The sequence below is a fragment of the Tubulanus polymorphus genome, chromosome 12 (genome assembly GCF_964204645.1).
Source record: "Tubulanus polymorphus chromosome 12, tnTubPoly1.2, whole genome shotgun sequence".
In the NCBI taxonomy this organism is placed as follows: Eukaryota; Metazoa; Nemertea; class Palaeonemertea; order Tubulaniformes; family Tubulanidae; genus Tubulanus; species Tubulanus polymorphus.
Genome location: NC_134036.1, coordinates 9,068,446 through 9,080,527, shown reverse-complemented (window position 1 = coordinate 9,080,527; position 12,082 = coordinate 9,068,446). Strand labels below are relative to the sequence as shown.

The following is a 12,082-nucleotide window of genomic DNA, read 5'->3' as shown; positions in this document are numbered from 1 at the left end:
AAAGAAGCGCATGCATATAGGGTGTGATATTGGCCTTCTTGTATCCCTTCCTTTGAGAACCAAGACTGAGAAAATCAGTGATCCAATTTTTCACATTTTTAAAGAAAACCAATAGTTCTGGTACATGTGTATCATCAGACAAATATTTGTACAAATCAAAGAAATTAATCCACAGTTGTAATACATCATGTCACGACCGTACAGCGGTCTATCGCAGCGTGAACTCGAACTTATAGTGGGCGGAGCTAAGCTTCGTGGCTTCACGCTCACCCAAGCTCGGCAGTCTCCGACGTTGAATACGAACACATATTACATTCATCGAAATCAATTTGATTTTAACGCAATTTATCTTAAATATCCATTATCCCTCTAATATTAAGAATAACTTGTATGATCCATTGAAATAACATATTAATATATATATTCTGATACTCGTAGTCATGTGACAGCGGATTATTTTAACAAAATGGCGGACGGTTGTTTTGTTTTGCCGATGTGAAATTCGTCGTGTATTTGAAGGCAGAAACCGTTTACTGATTTGTTTTTTTGTTATCAAAATTTCATAAATTAGAATTAAACGCTATGAGGATTGCAATAGATGTATTTAGCTGGGCCTGGGGTGATAGGGGTAGTGTACCCGGCAGGTCGAAATCTAAAATTACGACAAAAACTTCTACTTCCGCGTTCAGTTACTTAGTTAGTCACTCTCGATTTAGACTCATAACACCTGGTAAATTAGTCAGTAGATGTCGAATTGAGACATGAGTAAAGGTGATGCAATATTTACACGAAGCTAAATGCCAGGTAGGCTACTTAACTCACCATGATGATAATCGATGGGGGGAAATGGGTCCGTAGGCCTAGTCTACATAAGATTAGTAGGCCTAGTCCTTATCAAACAATTAAAAGGCCTCAGCCAAGCCATCCTCATGTATCGACTAATGTCTATTTATTAATTGATGAGACCTGTTTTTCTGGGATATTTTGCTCACTTTTTGGGGTACATACCTCATTTATGTCTTAACAGAATGCCAAAAATCGCGGACAACAACTGAATATCCGATATATTTCCAGTTCTGTACCAATTAGATGGATTGGCAAAAAGACTCCTTAAGTCCAGTTGAATGAGAGAGAAAATCCTCCATTTTGTCAAATTTCTTGGATTTGAACATTGTTACCATGCCTACGCCACCCTGATTTAGTTGTTGAGACCCCACAAGAAAAATAACTTCATTTCGTAGGCATGGTGACAATGTAAAAATTCAAGAAATTTCACAAAATGGAGGATTTTCTCTCTCATTCAATTGGACTTAAGGAGTCTTTTTGCCAATCCATCTAATTGGTACAGAACTGGAAATATATCGGATATTCAGTTGTTGTCCGCAATTTTTGGCATTCTGTTAAGACATAAATGAGGTATGTACCCCAAAAAGTAAGCAAAATATCCCAGAAAAACAGGTCTCATCCATTAATAAATAGACATTAGGTAGCTGAGACATACCCGAAGCAGCGGTTATATGCTTTCCGGCCTGGGGAATTTAAATGGAGCCTCCCTTGGGATATTTTTTAAAATCAGACCTACGTAGCCACGTTCAGGGCTTTTTAACTCACAAATTGAATCAGATAAAGGATTTTTCATTGTGCATTGTCTTGGTTCGCACAAAAAGGTCAGTTCAGCAGTGCACTTTAAGGGTGAGAGGCGGGGGTGCGTGCCGTAGGATAGGCTACTTTTTACAGCGATAAGGTCCGTGTGAATGTTATCTATTGGAAGTTTTATCTGCCTAATTTTTGCTGCCCAAACGACTTGACTCAAACACCACATGGGCCTAGTGTGATATAGCGTACATGATGGACTATGGAAGAGCATATTATTAAGGTTAGCACGATACCATTTTTGTTATTTCATGCTACGCTGTCTGGATCAAAAAGTCAACTGAAAATTTCAAATTTTTGTCTTTCAGCCTGGAAAGAGTAATGCAAATTATCTGGTCATTGCAGTTTTATGATCACAAAAAGGAAGGTAAGCCGAACGCATTGTCATAAATTTAACGTAAAATGTTTAATTCGCTGTTTGTAAGCATATAATCAAATATGTAAGTTTGATACAAGATAGGCCTACAGCTTTTTAGTTATTTTAAGAAAACATTATAGTCTCAATGTAGGCTATTAGAACTTTGATTCATCGTATTTACAGATATGATTTTAATGTATTTACAATTAGAAGTATTTATTCAGTTAATTTGGATGTACATTTCCCATCACCTGCCTTCAATATTCTAAAATAAGCCCCTGGGTCTGGTTTCATGAAACAATTTAAGCCAATAACAGTCACGTTTTGAATTATTTTCTCATTGAAAACCAATAGCGACTTTACCAAAACGTTGCGTTCAATTTTTGATACCTGACTTGGGTCAGTGTAGCGATGCTGACTACACTGACTATTGATATTCAAATTACTTGGAATTGATAGTGTAATTCAAAGATAATTTGATTTTACTATATTTACAGATTTACTACAATAGAAGTTTTTAATCATTCAATTTGGAATTATCTGTACAGGATTTTCATAACGGTGAGTGTTTGATGCACACCTGCCTTAAACCAATATTCCAAAATAAGCAACTGAAATTATCCCCTGGCCAGTGTAGCGGGCGGGAGAGATTTAAACAGAAGGAATGCTGGCCCATTTCGCTTCCACCTCTACACTGACTATTGATATTCAAGTTGCTTAATTTGGATTTAAGGTGAAATTCATAGATAATAACATTTTGATTTTACTATATTTACAGATTTACTACAATACAAGTTTTTAATCAGTCAATGTGGAATTATCTTTACAGGATTTTCTTAACGGTGAGTGTTTGATGCACACCTGCCTTAAACCAATATTCCAAAATAAGCAACTGAAATTATCCCCTGGCCAGTGTAGCGGGCGGGAGAGATTTAAACAGAAGGAATGCTGGCCCATTTCGCTTCCACCTCTACACTGACTATTGATATTCAAGTTGCTTAATTGCGTATTCACGGTTTCATAACTACTATCTATATACTAATCAAGGATTTCAATTCATATACCATTTTCATTTACTGTATGAAAATTGGTTTTTAATTGTTGTATTTTGGTAAATCTATAATTTTGCATTTTTCTTGCAGATTTTACAAACTCTACCTTCATTGGTTTTTTTATAGAAACCTCCGCATTGACATTTTCTTTTTATAGCATCGATCTTCAGGGTTTTAGTTGTATACAATCCTTGATTGATGAATAGTAGTTTGGTTCTGAAGATGTTGTTTCGTATTGTGCAATAAATCCGTGCATCTCTGTTTACACTTGCATGTTTGCACTCTAGGCCCTGTTCGCTAAACAGGCCTAGAGAGCCCCATAATCTAACAAATCTAGGTACATGAAACAGAAGTATATGGAGCTTGGGTGTGATATTAGTTTGGGGGAAGGTTTTAGGGAACCATGATCCAAATGTATTGCAAAGATAATCTAACTGATCAATTTCCTGAGGGGTAAGCATCCGGTTGGCTGTATATAAGCTGTATAAATGATGGAATTTCTCAAACAGAGAATAGAATTTATGTTCCTCCTCTGGGTGCCCGGCAAGAACTTTGCATAATTTCTGAGGGTTGTTTACACCCGACCTTTGATCTATATACAGTAATTTGTGGATATGATTTCCTACAAAGGAATTCGAATGATATGCCTGTTTATCGATTCCTATTTCTTTAAGTATTTCATTCAGGCGTTTCTGCAGTGGACCCATCTTAGCGTTGACTCTTTCGAATACTTTGTTGAGTAGAGTTTGGGCTTCACCTATTTGTGATTTTGTGCTATTTTGTAGAGTTTTTAAATCATTGATGTATTTCACACTTTGTTTGATTATAGAATCTGCTGATGGTTTCTTACCAGTGACACATTCGACACAAATGAAATTATCTACATTATCGATACACTGACTGTGATATGGAGCCTCACATTCTTTACAGTAAGTATACTGATGAGGCTTTGCCTGTTCAATGGTTCGAATAATACATATAGGTGCCGTGCAGCTAATTGGTGTTCTTTTTTTCTTCTTGGCAGTCTTTAACATGTCTAATACATCATTACTACTGTTGATTTCTAATTTCAATGACTCTAATTCAGCGGTTAATCTTGAAAGATTTTTTGAGAGATCCTGCCATTCGGCGTTGAGATCAGGATCTCGATCTCCTAGCGAAACTCTATCTATGTCTTTACATTTGTCTTCCAACATGTTGAAAAAGAAAAGACCGAGGCCTAGGGATATATGTAGTGGAGGGGGGACAACATGATCCAAGTCATCAGGCATTATAAGCATTGGTGCGCATACATTTTCAGTTTCTGGTCCAGGCTGAATTTCATTCAGCCTGCCTAGATTGTCTTTGTACTGTGCAATTGTTCTCTCTGTGAACTTGCAGGATTCCAAGTTATGTGGCAAACTATTCTTTTTCCTGATGTCCTCTAGTTTGACAAGGCACCACACACAAGGATACGTAGCAGTAGATCCTTGGTGACCTAGGCACTGACATAGAAAATGATAGTCGCCGATAATGAAAAATCGAACTATTACTTTCTTTTCTTCATTTTCAATCTCTACATCGATGTAATTTGTTGCGGACATTTCATGTCTGAAATACCCAAATATGCTCTCCATATTTACGGTAGAGTCAGTTCCTTCGAAATATCCTAACATTTCAGCTTCGTCGGGATTATTACCCACCCTGCTGTTAACGATAGAATAAATCATCTTTGTACTCCCACCCCCTTTGTCAATTCCAATCTTAACCCAGATTTCCCCGTGAAATGCTTCTGAATCAATCAATTTGCCAGATCTTATTAACCGTGACACAGTCCTTTCAAGCTGATGTTTAACATTGGATATTGTTGCATATGGGGAAATTTTTATCTCGTGGGTGCGACTATTCACCTCTAGTGGTTTCTCTCCGACCGATATGTAAGGAGCCAATTTCCTGCCACGCATCTCAATCTCGGCTCTAATTTTGGCTATTGCAGGAAATATATTAATTTTGTAGTATCTTAGAACCTGTATTAACTGAAGCAAACGAGTCATCGTCAAGCGTAATCTTAATTTTAGTTCGACCGCTTCTTCTGGTGTGAGGGTTTTTGAAACAGCATTGAATCGAGCAATTTTCAATGCATTGTTAGCGAGATTTTGATATTGATTCAGAAATTTAGCTAAAGTAAATGAACTATTTTCTATTGTAGGTTTTTTCGCTGATGTATAATCTAAAATGGTTTTCAATTTTGCTGCCCTCTTCTCTACTGTTTGTTGACTGGCTGAAAGTGATGGTACAATTGGTTCGTCTAATTTAGTGAAAGTGGATGTGTGCGCGGATGATATAAGTCGACCTTTAAAGATTGGATCATTGATGGTATAGCTATCAGGAAGCTGAACAATATTGGTTGCGCCAAAAACAGAATCCATGTGCGACTTTATGCTATTAAGACTTTTGTTTTCGGCCTGAACAATTTTGATTTTCTTGTCTTTTTCGAGTAATATGTTGTTTTTTTCCATCAATTGTTGGTTCAATTGAACGATTGTATTGTTCAACTGTTCAATTTCTAATTCCATTTTAACTAGCTGACCATCTCTTTGTTTTAGTTCTTTCTGTAATAGGGATATGTGTAGATTAACTTTTCCTTCTTCTACGTCTGTTTGAGATTCCTGATGAACTTTCTGAACTAATGGGGTAAATTGAAGGGGTGTTTTAAATGAATTCAATGGAACAGTGGGATGGATAGGACTTGATGTTGCCAGAGGTAGAATATGTGATGAATCTGATGAAAATGATGATAAACTTTCTGCATCTGATGATGTATTCGAGTACGAGTGGGCGGCAGAATTTTGGAGATCTTCACTACTGTTCATGTTAGTTGCTTTCATGTTTCCTTAATCAAATCAAAATGAAAACATAAATAAAACATTTAAATAAAAAAGGTATTGCTACTTGCAAGTATTAAGAAATGAAATAAAGTGCATTTTGCATCTCGCATATTAATAAAGCAATGTATTGAAGTTCATTAAAGCGTGATCACACAAAGTTATTTAGACTGGTCTAAATTTGGCCCGGTCCAACTTGGACTGGACCAAAGCGTGATGAGTTTAAAACTATTGAATTGAACAATTTTGATGATTGCAGTATATTATATAATATAATAAACTGCAATCATCACAATTGTTCAAATATAAAACTGCAAGTCATTACAATCTGGAACCAATTTAGCAACGCGTATGTGAACGCACACTCAGTGATTTGATCCAATCCAAACTAAACCGGTCGAACTAGTGGTAGTGTGAATCCAGCTTTGAATTTACACAAAATAAGTGATCATTTAATCTTTAATATACAGTTAAACTCGCTTCAGTCATCATCATATATGTCACATAACAAATGTTATCTATATTTTAGTCCCAATTTCTATAGGACTAAAATTTAGTAAGTCTTCATCTGGATTACATCATGATCATCCTGACTTAAGAGAGTTTCACTGTTTAGATTTTTATTAGTACATGAAACAACCATTGTTAGTGTAACAAATTAACTTTTCAGAACTTTTGAACTTCACGAAATGTATTGCCATTAATATATTTATTGATGACACAAACTGATACTTGATATGTTGGCAAAATTGTTTTAATATAATGAATGACTTCATTTCATGTCGGTGAGAGAATAAATTATATAATTTACTACTATAAAACTTACCCTCCAGTGTGACTTCAATTGTTGGTGGTTTATCAACACAAGGTGGCAATATTCTGAGAAAATCACAGAACTGGAACTCGGTCTAACACAAAAAAATCCTCTCGGCAGTCCGCAATAGTCACGTCATGGGAAAATCCATTGTAACGTCATTGGAAAAATGCTTTTTGGAATTTACAGTCTTACATGTATTTAAGTCTTCCTTTGATTATCGGGCCTGTTTATTTTATTAAAGAACTTCACAATTTATTTTTGAGAGAGTATACTTTTTGGTTGGAGATAATCAAAGGAAGACTTAAATATGAGTTAACTATACACGATTGATTTTAAAACTGATGAAAATGGAAAAAAGAATCACGTAATAATACATTAGAGCTTTTATTGATAACACTTAATTGAAATAAGAACACTAACATTAACAGTAAATTCATATGAAAATAGGATCATAGAATACTTACTTGATTCTATCATCTTTTTGATTTTGTTTTTCTTTCCCTTTTTATTCCCTCCAAAATAAAGTTTTCTTTTTCCTCTCACACCCTTTGACTCGAGACTCCTGTTTACATTTTTATCCGCCATCGTGAACATAGATAATTTAGATCAATACTGCTGATTTCCGTTCCTGGAAGTATCATCAGCCGTTATAAAGCAAAGTAAATAATTTCAATTATTTGGTTTAGAGATAAAGGTTTAACTTACACTTACATTACCCGTAAGATTTTATAGGCCTACACTGGTTCAGCAGCTCACGTCGCCGATCAAAACAACTTGGGATACCTGGACCACTGTGCGTTCCGATCTAGAATATAATTAAACATCAGTATAAAAAACAACCTAAGAATTTGATGTACTGCAAACTGAGAATTTTATCTGATTTTTAAATGCAGTCTGATCTTCCTAGTACCAGTATGCGGGTTTTCTAGACCCCCCCCCCATTTGTTAAAAGTTCCACTAAAATGAAATCAGCAACCACCCCCCCCCCCCCCCCCCTAATTCCACCCACCCTACGGCCTGCTGGATTAGGAAGGCCTATGATAATTAGTATTTAAACAGCTAATTTGGTACCGGGCCGGGGGTAGACCTAAGGGCGTATTAGGCCTACTCGATCCACATCAGGACCTACTTTGTTTTGGTATTGAAATTTACATTATTAGGCCTAATGGACTCAAATTTCATGTCATATGATAGTTCAAATAATAACTATCCGGATATTCTGAAACGATAACATCGCTTTTTAGCATGTGGGCTGAGGCCTAATCCGAGTGGCATCTTTTTGTAGAAAATCCCGGACGCGGATTGCAAAAGTGGTCAGTCAACATTTATCGTAATATAGACGTATCGTATATCAAATTAAACGTGGGAAAATTTTCTTCTTCGAGATGTTTCGTTTTATTTTGTATATTTGATCACTGAGAAGAAATTAGTTTATTACCAGCGGCTTCCGCATGCGTGGAAAAATCCAGAATATCCCAAGTTTTTGCGCCTGTATAGCGCGAAAACTAGATCACTCAGCGAAAAAGTAAAAACTTGACGAAGTTGAGATGGGAACTAAGTTTATTTCCAAGGCACGAGGGGATGATATACGTCATCATTGAACCAGCAATAAGGAAACCCGTCCACAACCTCCGTGCTATCCTTTAACCATTAGCTCGATCACGTGATAGCGGCTCAGCTATTTTTAGCGAGAGGTCGAATCCCGCCAATCAATACAATTGTTGCGGGTCGCCGAGCGTTACTCGTTTTCGCGTGTTCGCGTACGGTCGTGATGTTTTGTCTGTGCATGCATGACATCTGACCCCTGTAACATCTGAGGTAGAAGTGTCATAATGGTTTTTACATCGGGTCCTTGAACAGATGTCCAATCAAGTTTGCCAGTACCTTTATGTGTTAATGGATCTCTGACTTCCCATATCCTGAAAGTCACACCACATGAGTTTATCAGTTTACAAAGATTTTGTAGTTTATCTCCTATTAGTGGTTGATTAGCAGTATCTAGCTGGCCAAGTCTGGCAAAGTCATCAAGATCCTTAACATCAGTGATGATATTACGCAATAATACATCAAATATTCTTAGTAATAGATGAAGCTCATCAATAACAATGTTTCCTGGATCTATCTTTAATATATGTAGATGGTCTACCCCGTTTTTGGATTCAAGGGCATCATTCACTAAATTATCATAGGTTCTGACAAGAGGATCTTGATGAAAATGATCCCAATTATGATTACACTCATGTCTGTTGTCTTTGTGCACTTTGCACCATGGACAACTTTGATTGGCTGTACTGCCTTTTAAACCACACAACAGTTGTAAAAATTTCATATCGCCACCTAATACAATTTCAACCTCATATGATAGACCATTAATAGCCATTTTCTTTTGAATCAATATTTCATTGATTTCTTCAATGAGTGGCTTGAGACCATTCTTGATAGAATCATACGATTCAGACTGGTTAAGAATTGCAATAGGAATAGGTACACCTGTGTTTGCCCCTTCTTTCAGAATGGCAAGTGACATAGTTAGGAAACTACTAACACGACTCATGTTTGCTCCATCACCACGCAATTTTATGACAATTTTCTCAGCAGACTGAAGAGAAGGGTCATTCTTAACCAGAAGAGCTACTTGCTCATGGAAACTTATGTAGGCTCCTGGTATTCCCCCAACAGCCCTATGTATGGAATATATATCTGACAGAGATTCCCTACATTGAACTATAAGTGACTTCTTTGGTAATTCTGAATCAAGAACGGTCAATTCATGGTAGGCAGCATCGCTGATACAAAATGAGTCTAGCACATACAAAATATTTTTCAATTTGTCCTTCACGGAGTCTGACAATTTCTCATAACTACCTATGTTCCTGCTGTTGTCAGATTTGAAATTGATATTATGCTCGTTAGTTCCAATAGTTACAGTCAAGGAGTCAATTTCCAAGCCATATGTTTCCATAAACCATAGAGCCCTTTCAATTTCCCCATGTAGCGAATGAAGTCTACGCTTTTGTTGCCAATCACTAAGATCATGAAATAATTTCCCACTATTTGTCTTGATAGGATTGTTATAAACCTTGTCTAGATAATTACTTAATGATGAGCTCAATCTTTCAATTTCTATTTGCTGTTCCTGACATTTGGTAGACAAGGAGTGGGTACTGTTTTGATATTCAATGATTGATTTCAAAAGTAGATCAATCCTTCTGTGTAGGTCACAGTTTTCAGAGGTCAAAATTTTACAATTCTGAACTTGCCCCCCAACATCAACTAGTTCATGGGCATATATGCCCATTGACCACACTTTAGCATTCAGTTCCATGTACCTTCTACCGGACAAGTTCTGGTACTTGTTTTTTACAGAGGAACAGATTTCTTTGATTCTTTGATTCAGACGTTCAGTATGGTGCAACTGAACAAAGTTTGGAAGGGCTACATTCAATAATAAAACATAGCTAGCATCTTATATTTTTTGCTTGAAGTTTAGAAATTCTTTGATTAGACCATAGTCCATTTGTAAGCTAAGTACAACATCAGCAGATGTACTGAAACTACGTGTAACTAAATTCAATTTGTACTTATATTCGATATCTCCAAGAGACATATTGCAAGTTCTAAATATGATTGTAAACAGAAGTAAATAACTAACACTCCAGTTCTGTAGTGTAATAAGTACAAAAAATACAAAACCAGTTCTGCAGTTAAACCTTGCCTAACTCGGACAAACTGGGACTGGCAAAATTGGTCCGAGGTAAGTGAAGTCCAAATAAAGGATAGGAAAAATTACAAAACCACAAACTGCAGTCGAACAATCGCAAAAAGACAACTACAAGTTCTGATGTCAAATATTCATGAAAAAAAAACACAAATACAGTTCCAATCTGCAGTCTTAAAATGAAATTCTTGAATAAATGACCACTCACTACAGCTTGACATTAAAGTCAACTAAGTTCAATACAAACTACGAATTTTCATCATTCAATGTCGCCGTATCGCACGCAATAGTTACACATAGGACGATTATTTTCTCGAGTGGGTGATTCTTCCCAAAATCAAGATTTTTGTTCTCATTTACGTAATAAATTCTTCGACTAAACCATAGTTTTGCTTTTAATTCTACAGGGAATAGTATTCTGAGTCCCTGCCCATGTTTATTGATACGATAATTCCAAGCAGCGTCGAGTTGTAACTTATCAAAGTCGCGTTTTTGAAGAGACAAGTATCCATTTTTAAGAAGAGTTCCCTTTCCGTAAAAAACATAACGATAAATATCCAGCGGAAATTCGATGTTTGCCCTTACTACTCCTTCAGTTAGGACTAATCTTCTAACAGCTTCAGAAAAACGATCGGACCAAAATGAAATTCGTGTGGGTTCAATATTTGGTTCCTCGTAATTATCAATAAAATGACGTGGCAGATGTGAAGACGGCTCCCAGGAACAATGAGTTATACTATAAGTTTCCCACTTGACAAGAAAGAAAACCTGAAAAATACAACAATTTGTTTGTACCAGTACTTCAGCATCTTGATGACATTTAGATCTTATGAAATAAATTATTTGATTCTTATCAGCGCCCACTCCGAATTGTAAACACTTAAGATAATAGTGAGACATAGCACTCAAATTAGTTCACATTTAATGATTATTGAAAGCTAGTTCAGTTCAGCAAACATTGACCCACTTCTGTTCAGTGACAAGCGGTTTTGGTTTAAAAAAAATCGCAACCTCAATGGGCCTTGCTATTGTGACAGAGTCGTTTTTAGATGAATATGACGGATATAAAATCATCATAAATCAATATTATTTCATACAAAATATAAACCTCCCTCTCCGATATGTTGATCACAACTGATGAGAATCAAGTAATTTTTTATGGCCTGCAGAACGTGTGGTATCACTAAACAGTCACCTCAAAGTTGATGAGGGTTTTTCATTATTCATTATTTTCAGCCACAAAATAGGCAACAGTAACAAACCGAAGAACCTTCTCCGACAAGTAGGCCTGCATACGAATAATATGTGCTATTATATACTGTATTTATTCATAGGAGTTCTATACTTAATTCAAGAATTATGTGTCAATTACAAATCAACATCACCCTTGATTTCCTCTCAGTATGAAAATTTTGAAGTTTGAAGAAATGTGTAAAACAAGTAGGCTAGTCCTCCCTTCTAGGACAGGTTGTAACTTCTGTTCTCCAAATCTTTCAAAAACAATAAACACTGCCAGTCGAATCTGAGACTTGGCATCTTAATAAATATAGGGCCTATGAAAATTCTATTGACACTAAACACAACAGACCTTTCCAATGATTTGTGGCAGTATTTGTTGTA

General features: G+C 36.2%; 2 long non-coding RNA genes across 3 annotated transcripts; one reads left to right on the top strand and one right to left on the bottom strand.

Moving 5' to 3' along the window:
- Positions 1 to 1,450: 1,450 nt before the first annotated feature.
- Positions 1,451 to 6,716, top strand: LOC141914180 (uncharacterized). Its single transcript, XR_012620738.1, has 6 exons — positions 1,451 to 1,876; positions 1,962 to 2,020; positions 2,509 to 2,572; positions 2,790 to 2,853; positions 3,893 to 3,992; positions 5,252 to 6,716. It is a non-coding gene; the product is annotated as an uncharacterized LOC141914180 (long non-coding RNA).
- A 454-nt stretch (positions 6,717 to 7,170) lies between these two features.
- On the bottom strand, positions 7,171 to 8,296 carry LOC141914283 (uncharacterized). Of its 2 annotated transcripts, none has more exons than XR_012620750.1 (3): positions 8,183 to 8,296; positions 7,450 to 7,549; positions 7,171 to 7,372 (listed from the first exon to the last, which is right to left on the bottom strand). It is a non-coding gene; the product is annotated as an uncharacterized LOC141914283 (long non-coding RNA). The 2 variants fall into 2 exon arrangements; XR_012620751.1 differs by having other exon boundaries at positions 7,456 to 7,549.
- Between the last annotated feature and the right edge of the window lie 3,786 nt (positions 8,297 to 12,082).